Genomic DNA, 9236 nt, shown 5'->3' on the forward strand with positions numbered 1-9236 from the left:
TGTGGAGAGGATGTTTCCTGTAGTGGGAGAGTCTAGACCAGAGGACACAGATAGAGTGGATGTGGAGAGGATGTTTCCTACAGTGGGGGAGTCTAGGACCAGAGAACACAGATAGAGTGGATGTGGAGAGGATGTTTCCTGTAGTGGGGGAGTCTAGGACCAGAGGACACAGGTAGAGTGGATGTGGAGAGGATGTTTCCTATAGTGGGGAGTCTAGGTCCAGAGGACACAGATAGAGTGGATGTGGAGAGGATGTTTCCTATAGTGGGGAGTCTCGACCAGAGGACACAGATAGAGTGGATGTGGAGAGGATGTTTCCTATAGTGGGGGAGTCTAGGACCAGAGGACACAGATAGAGTGGATGTGGAGAGGATGTTTCCTATAGTGGGGGAGTCTAGGACCAGAGGACACAGATAGAGTGGATGTGGAGAGGATGTTTCCTATAGTGGGGGAGTCTAGGACCAGAGGACACAGATAGAGTGGATGTGGAGAGGATGTTTCCTATAGTGGGTGAGTCTAGGACCAGAGGACACAGATAGAGTGGATGTGGAGAGGATGTTTCCTATAGTGGGGGAGTCTAGGACCAGAGGACACAGATAGAGTGGATGTGGAGAGGATGTTTCCTGTAGTGGGAGAGTCTAGGACCAGAGGACACAGATAGAGTGGATGTGGAGAGGATGTTTCCTGTAGTGGGGGAGTCTAGGATCGGAGACGCAGATAGAATGGATGTTGAGAAAAAGTTTCCTATAATAGGTGAGTCTAGGACCAGATTACACAAATACAGTGCATGTGGAGAGGATGTTTCCTATAGTGGGGGAATCTAGGACCAGAGGACACAGATAGAGTGGATGTGGAGAGGATGTTTCCTATAGTGGGTGAGTCTAGGACAGAGGACACAGATAGAGTGGATGTGGAGAGGATGTTTCCTATAGTGGGTGAGTCTAGGACCAGAGGACACAGATAGAGTGGATGTGGAGAGGATGTTTCCTGTAGTGGGAGAGTCTAGGACCAGAGGACACAGATAGAGTGGATGTGGAGAGGATGTTTCCTGTAGTGGAGAGTCTAGGACCAGAGGACACAGATAGAGTGGATGTGGAGAGGATGTTTCCTGTAGTGGGGGAGTCTAGGATCGGAGACGCAGATAGAATGGATGTTGAGAAAAAGTTTCCTATAATAGGTGAGTCTAGGACCAGAGGACACAAATACAGTGCATGTGGAGAGGATGTTTCCTATAGTGGGGAATCTAGGACCAGAGGGCACAGATAGAGTGGATGTGGAGAGGATGTTTCCTGTAGTGGGGGAGTCTAGGACCAGAGGACACAGATAGAGTGGATGTGGAGAGGATGTTTCCTATAGTGGGAGAGTCTAGGACCAGAGGGCACAGATAGAGCGGACGTGGAGAGGATGTTAGAACTGAAATGACTAAGAATTTGTTCCAGCAGAGTGTTTTGAATCCATTGAATTCTTTCCCCCAGACAGTGTGGAGGCCACAGAACTGGGAAGAGTATATTTGAATTGGAGGTTGATAGGTTATTGATTAGTCAGGCTCTCAAAGGTTACAGGAGAAAGCAGGACATTGGGGTTGAGAGGATAGTAACTCAGCCTTGATGGAATGACGTGTGGGGGCTTGATGGGCTGAATGGCCCAATTCTGCTCCAATATCTTATGATTTCAATGATGCAATCATAAGGGGGACTGCATCTTATGATTACATGGATCGTAATGGTCATAATGCAAAGTGGTCAAAGCGAAACAAGAAGTTTGCCTGATGTGAAACCAACTGCGACTCGCGTTGGGTCATCTGCAGGGGTGGGGGGTGTGGGTCGGCTCCACACTGTCCACCTCAGCCTCATCTGTGTAGGCCTGTCACAGACCCCGCTGCGGGCTTAACGGGGCGAGGGACATGCGGACCGTGGGCGCACCAGGGAAGGGTCACACGCAGCCACCCCCACCCCCACCCACCGGGGTGTTGCAGTGCCCAATTTCACTCTGAACGCCAATAAAGGTCGTGCTTCATAACAGGAGAGTTCCGGTACTAGAAAGCACTGCTCGAGGGATCTCATGTGACCCGGTAATATCTAAACCAGCAAGTTAATTGTCAACAATGGTTTCAGAGTTCATCCTGTCGTCAGTCACATAACACTATGAGGTATAGGAGCAGGATTAGGCCATACAGCCCATTTATTACCCCCTCTCAACCCCCATCTAGAGCCCGTCACCCGGCTGCCGCATTGCCCGAAGTGTCGGAGTTCGGAATTTAATCCAGGACCCCACCCTCGGTCAACAGCCAACTATAACCACAGATCATGAGATCGTGGGCCAGAAGACACAGGAGCAGAACTAGGCCATTCAGCCCATCGAATCTGCTGCCCTATTCCATCACGGCTGATTTATTATCCCTCTCAACCCCCCCATTCTCCCCATCACCTTTGGCACCCTGACTAATCAACAACCAACCTCTGTTAACAGGCCATAAAAACACAGATTTAGGCCATTCAGCCCATCGAATCTGCTGCCCCATTCCATCACAGCTGATTTATTTATTAACCCTCTCAACCCCACTCTCCTGCCAGCTCCCCGTCACCTTTGACGCCCTGACTAATCAACAATCAATCTCTGCTACCAGACCATAAAAACACAGGAGAATCAGGCCATTCAGCCCATCAAGTCTGCTCCACCATTCCATCATGGCTGGTTTGACAAGGCACTGTCCACTGCTTCTGAGCAATATCGGGGGTAAGGAGGGGGGCAGGGAGAAGACCAATAGCCCTGGGAAGGGGGAGAGTTGAGGGACAGGGGAGGGTGAGCACGGGCCTGGGGAGAGGAAGAGAGAGACGAGGTGCCTCGTGGCCTGACGAGGGGTGCGGGTTCAATGGAGAGGGATTGAGGAGAGTGAACATGGCCTGGGTAAAGGGTGGGGGGGTGGAAGGGTGAAGTGTCCATTGGCCTGGAGGGTGAGGGAGTGGGGGATTGTGAGCACTGCTTCAATGTGCGGGGAGGAGGGGTGCTGCTGGCCCGGGGAGAGTGGGGAGGGCTGAGGGACTGGAGGGGAGGATGACCACTGGCCTGGGGAGAGTGGGGAGGGCTGAGGGACTGGAGGGGAGGATGACCACTGGCCTGGGGAGAGTGGGGAGGGCTGAGGGACTGGAGGGGAGGATGACCACTGGCCTGGGGAGAGTGGGGAGGGCTGAGGGACTGGAGGGGGGATGACCACTGGCCTGGGGAGAGTGGGGAGGGCTGAGGGACTGGAGGGGAGGATGACCACTGGCCTGGGGAGAGTGGGGAGGGCTGAGGGACTGGAGGGGAGGATGACCACTGGCCTGGGGAGAGTGGGGAGGGCTGAGGGACTGGAGGGGAGGATGACCACTGGCCTGGGGAGAGTGGGGAGGGCTGAGGGACTGGAGGGGGGATGACCACTGGCCTGGGGAGAGTGGGGAGGGCTGAGGGACTGGAGGGGAGGATGACCACTGGCCTGGGGAGAGTGGGGAGGGCTGAGGGACTGGAGGGGAGGATGACCACTGGCCTGGGGAGAGTGGGGAGGGCTGAGGGACTGGAGGAGGAAGACTGACCACTGGCCTGGGGAGAGTGGGGAGGGCTGAGGGACTGGAGGGGAGGATGACCACCGGCCTGGGGAGAGTGGGGAGGGCTGAGGGACTGGAGGGGAGGATGACCACCGGTCTGGGGAGGAGGAGGATGACCACTGGCCTGGGGAGAGTGGGGAGGGCTGAGGGACTGGAGGGGAGGATGACCACTGGCCTGGGGAGAGTGGGGAGGACTGAGGGACTGGAGGGGAGGATGACCACCGGTCTGAGGTGGAGGAAGACTGACCACTGGTCTGGGGAGGAGGAGGAAGACTGACCACTGGTCTGGGGAGGAGGAGGAAGACTGACCACTGGCCTGGGGAGGAGGAGGAAGACTGACCACTGGCCTGAGGAGAGTGGGGAGGACTGAGGGACTGGAGGGGAGGATGACCACCGGTCTGAGGAGGAGGAGGAAGACTGACCACTGGCCTGGGGAGGAGGAAGAAGACTGACCACTGGCCTGGGGAGAGTGGGGAGGGCTGAGGGACTGGAGGGGAGGATGACCACTGGCCTGGGGAGAGTGGGGAGGGCTGAGGGACTGGAGGGGAGGATGACCACTGGCCTGGGGAGAGTGGGGAGGACTGAGGGACTGGAGGGGAGGATGACCACCGGTCTGAGGTGGAGGAGGAAGACTGACCACTGGCCTGAGGAGAGTGGGGAGGACTGAGGGACTGGAGGGGAGGATGACCCACCGGTCTGAGGAGGAGGAGGAAGACTGACCACTGGTCTGGGGAGGAGGAGGAAGACTGACCACTGACCTGGGGAGGAGGAGGAAGACTGACCACTGGTATGGGGAGGAGGAAGACTGACCACTGGCCTGGGGAGGAGGAGGAAGACTGACCACTGGCCTGAGGAGAGTGGGGAGGACTGAGGGACTGGAGGGGAGGATGACCACCGGTCTGGGGAGGAGGAGGAAGACTGACCACTGGCCTGGGGAGGAGGAGGAAGTGACCACTGGTCTGGGGAGGAGGGGGAAGACTGACCACTGGCCTGAGGAGAGTGGGGAGGACTGAGGGACTGGAGGGGAGGATGACCACCGGTCTGGGGAGGAGGAGGAAGACTGACCACTGGCCTGGGGAGGAGGAGGAAGACTGACCACTGGCCTGAGGAGAGTGGGGAGGACTGAGGGACTGGAGGGGAGGATGACCACCGGTCTGGGGAGGAGGAGGAAGACTGACCACTGGCCTGGGGAGGAGGAGGAAGACTGACCACTGGCCTGAGGAGAGTGGGGAGGACTGAGGGACTGGAGGGGAGGATGACCACCGGTCTGGGGAGGAGGAGGAAGACTGACCACTGGCCTGGGGAGGAGGAGGAAGACTGACCACTGGCCTGGGGAGGAGGAGGAAGACTGACCACTGGCCTGGGGAGGAGGAGGAAGACTGACCACTGGTCTGGGGAGGAGGGGGAAGACTGACCACTGGCCGAGGGAGGAAGCCGGCGGTTGGCAGTCTCGCTGACGGAAGTCAGGTCCCCCGACCCCGGCCCCGGCCCCGGCCCCGACCCCGGTCCGCCACCCACCGGCCCCGGTCCCGGTCACCTCAGCCCCGCCGATCCATTCCTCCGCCGCCGCCGCCGCCGCCGATCCGGAACCAGCTGCTCCGGGCTCACCCGGAAGTGGATCCACTCGAACCGCTCCCTGTGCCGGATAGAGCGATTTCCCACGCGTGTCGCCGTTAAAACCCTCCCCCGCCTTCCGGTTTCCTTCCCCTCCCCTCCCCACCCCCCACACAAACAACCCGGCGCCGGCCATTCGGCCCCTCGGGCGGCTTCTACCCCCCCCCCCCCCCGTCAAAGACAGAATCTCTCCCCTCGGCTCCATTCCCAGCAAACTCAAAAGTCGATTTTATCGTCACAGCGCCCATATTCCCTTAAATACCACTCTGACATTTCTTGCGGGCATTCACATTAGACAAGAAAATCAATAGAATGAACACTACACAGGACCAAGACTGACAAATCCCGCAAATGCAAAAGGAGTTAAGTAACAATATAACAAATACTGTCCTTCAACCATCAGGCTCCTGAACAAAAGAGGAGAACTGCACTCACTTGCCCACAAACAATGATCTCACTATAAGGACTCTTTTATCTCCTAATCTGATGTCCCCCTTACTTATCGCTATTTATTTATAGTTACAGAAGTTTGTTTGTTCTCTTCTGCACTCTGGCTGAACCTTCATTGGTTGTGTTGTGAGGCTGCTTTTGTGCATGAAACACAAAAGGTTGGTTTGCAGGTGCGACAGGCTATCGAGAGGGCAAATGAGATGTTGGCCTTCATTGCTAGAGGGATTGAATTGAAGAGCAGGGAGGTTACGCTGCGACTGTACAGGGTACCCGTGCGGCTGCAGCTGGGGTACTGCGTGCAGTTCTGCTCTCCTTACTCGAGGAAGAATATGCTGGCCTTGGAGGCGGCGCTGAGTAGGTTTACGGGGTTGATTCCAGAGATGGGGATGGGTGGGGGGGGGTTAGACTATGATGAGGGGTTGAGTTGCCTGGGACTGAATTTGCTGGAATTCAGAAGGGTGAGAGGAGGTCTACAGAAACATATACAATCAGAAAAGGGAGAGACAAGGTAGAGGCAGGAAAGTTGTTTCCACTGGTGGGTGAGACTGGATCTAGGGGGCATAGCCTCAAGACTCGGGGGAGTAGGCTTAGGACGGAGATGAGGAGGAACTGCTTTTCCCAGAGAGTGGTGAATCTGTGGAATTCTCTGCCCGGTGAAGCAGTGGAGGCTACCTCGGTAAATATATTTAAGACAATGTTGGATAGATTTTAGCCTAGAAGGGGAGTTAAGGGTTGTGGGGAAAAGGCAGGGAGGTGGAGATGAGTCTATAACCAGATCAGCCATGATCTTATTGAATGACAGAGCAGGCTCGATGGGCCGGATGGCCTACTCCTGCTCCTATTTCTTCTGTTCTTCTGGTAAGAGGGTGGATTGAGACTTATTGAAGATGTCTGGGTGAGAATTGAAAGCTCTCAGGATAAAGGAATAACTTTGGGTGGATGTAATAGACCCCCCTAATGCTGATAGTAATTTTAATAAACAACTCTATCAGGATATTCAAAAAGGCAAGTTCTGAGAGTAATGTTATAGTATGGGGGACTTTAATTTCCCAAAATATCGAGTGAGAGAACCCAGTGACTAATGGATAACAGGAAAGTGAATTTGTTGTGTTATAGAATGATTGTTTTTGATCCAGTATGTAAATACGCCAACAAGAGAGGAGGTGGGGGGGGGGGGGGGGGTGCTGTCTAGATTTGATATTCTGTAACGACCAGGATAGAATTTTGAGTATGGAAGTTGTTGAGCCTTTAGGGACAAGTGATGGTAGCACTGTTAGTCTCAAAGCCTTTTGGGGGGGCACATCAGTAAAAAAAACCAGAGCCATTAAATTGAATCTTAGCGAGGCGAAGTTTCTGCAGATGCGACAAAGTCTTCAGAAGGTCAGCTGGAAGGAACTGCTTGGTGCCGAGTCCATTGAGAAACAATGGGGTCGACTTGAAGAGGTAATACACACAGTGCAGGGAACAGACACACTGTATTGATCCCGAGGGGAAATTGGGTTTCGTTACAGCCGCACCAACCGAGAATAGTGAAGGAATATAGCGATATAAAACCATAAATAATTAAATACTAATAAGTTAATCATGTCAAGTGGAAATAAGTCCAGGACCAGCCTATTGGCTCAGGGTGTCTGACACTCTGAGGGAGGAGTTGTAAAGTTTGATGGCCACAGGCGGGAATGACTTCCTATGACGCTCAGTGTTACATCTCGGTGGAATGAGTCTCTGGCTAAATGTACTCCTGTGCCTAACCAGTACATTACGGAGTGGATGGGAGTCATTGTCCGAGATGGCATGCAACTTGGACAGCATCCTCTTTTCAGACACCACCGTCAGAGAGTCCAGTTCCACCCCCACAATATCACTAGCCTTACGAATGAGTTTGTCGATTCTGTTGGTGTCTGCTACCCTCAGCCTGCTGCCCCAGCACACAACAGCAAACATGACAGCATTGGCCACCACAGACTCGGAGAACATCCTCAGCGTCAGAATGTTCGTACCCCAGGTCGGGATGAGCAGTAAAAACAGATCATCTACAGGGATGAATAAAAATTTACTGAAAGGACAGCCGGATAAGGAATTAGTTAACTGCGGGGCATATGAAAGTATGAGAGCTAGCTTCAAGAGGGAAATACGGATTGCCAAAAGGCAGTTTGAGAAGGATATTGCTGATAAGGCTAAGATTGGCCCCAAGAGATTTGGTCAATATTTTAGGAGTAAAAGAACAGTCAAGGAGGAAGTTAAGTGTATTACGGGTGTTAAATTATGCAGAGAAGCACATAACAGACACTCTTAACTCTTATTTTGCTGAAGCATTGAAGATGTTAGCAATATGCCAGTAAGTGTGGAGGAAAGTGTGGTTGTTTTAAATCACTTACAGAGCTTGAGGTCCCGCTTCAGCTGAAAAGGTTTGAAAGTTAATAATCCTCCAGGGCCAGACAACAGATATCCAAAGGGACTTAAAGAAGTCTGTGATTATATACACAAACCCCTAAAATGTACTTGTCAAAAGTCATTAAAGGCTGGTGAAATGGGCTCACATTGTCCCGGTATATATGCTGACCCTGCTAACAATAGACCAGTTAACGGCAAGATAACGGAAACGATGATAAAGACTGAGGTGGAAAAGCAGCTGATAAGAAGGGATATGTTAGCAGAAAGCCAGCATGGGTTCAGAAAGGGGAAATCGTGTTTTAGTGATATGCTGGAGTTCTATAAAGAGGCAACTGAAATTTATGATAACAACAGAGTGGTTGGTATAATTTATGTGGACTTTCGGAAGGCTTTTGACAAGGTACCCCACAAGAGGTTAATAATCAAATTACCAGGGTAAGGTGTGCGAATGGGAGCAGAATTGGCTCAGAAACGGAAGACGAGTTACGGTGAGAGGGTAATTTCCACACCGAGAAGATGTTAGGAGTGGGGTTCTGCAGGGACTGGTTCTGCTGCTGCCGTTTTTTAATGATTCGGATGGACACATAACAAATAAACTGGTAAAGTTTACCGGTGACACAAGACTACTGGGACGGGCTGATAACCTTCAGGCAGCAGAAGCAATGCAGTTAGATTGAGACAAAGCCCAGATGTGGGTGGATAAATGGCCGATTAAATTTACTGTAAGAATGTAGAAAGTAGATATAGATATGCAGTGGTGGGTGGGGGTGGGGGGGACCTTGAGTTAGGAAGTGGACTGTACGAGAAGGATTTGGGCGTCTCTGTCAACGTCTAGACGACGCACAGAAGCGATTAGGGAGGCTAACAGAACGTTGGGCCGGGTAACGGTTTGAGTGGAGTTCAAGTTCAGAGACGGTCTCCTTCAGCGGTATAATGTCCTCCTGAAGCCACACCTTGATCACTGTGTACAATGCTGGTCTCTGCATTGTGTGAGGGATGTGCAGGCACAGAGAGGGGCGACTAGACGTTCCAGGCCTGCAGGGTATTGAGAAAGATCGAAAGAATTAAACATTTTTAGCCAGAGTAGACATAGAATGAGAAAAGACATGATGGAAGTGTCCAAAATCATTCAGGGTGTAAATAAGGGGGAGGATGCAAGCTGTAACTTCAAAATTAATAATTAATCCACCGTCGAGG

General features: G+C 52.7%; 1 protein-coding gene across 1 annotated transcript in view; it reads right to left on the reverse strand.

Annotated features, from left to right (window-relative positions):
- Positions 1-5235, reverse strand: part of LOC132390123 (stAR-related lipid transfer protein 3-like) — a 105894-nt gene extending 100659 nt beyond the window's left edge. Inside the window, exon 1 of the mRNA XM_059962718.1 lies at positions 5119-5235. The gene's annotated coding sequence lies outside the window, so the exon portion shown is untranslated. The remainder of the gene's footprint in view (positions 1-5118) is intronic.
- Between the last annotated feature and the right edge of the window lie 4001 nt (positions 5236-9236).

Source organism: Hypanus sabinus, unplaced genomic scaffold (assembly GCF_030144855.1).
Source record: "Hypanus sabinus isolate sHypSab1 unplaced genomic scaffold, sHypSab1.hap1 scaffold_778, whole genome shotgun sequence".
In the NCBI taxonomy this organism is placed as follows: Eukaryota; Metazoa; Chordata; class Chondrichthyes; order Myliobatiformes; family Dasyatidae; genus Hypanus; species Hypanus sabinus.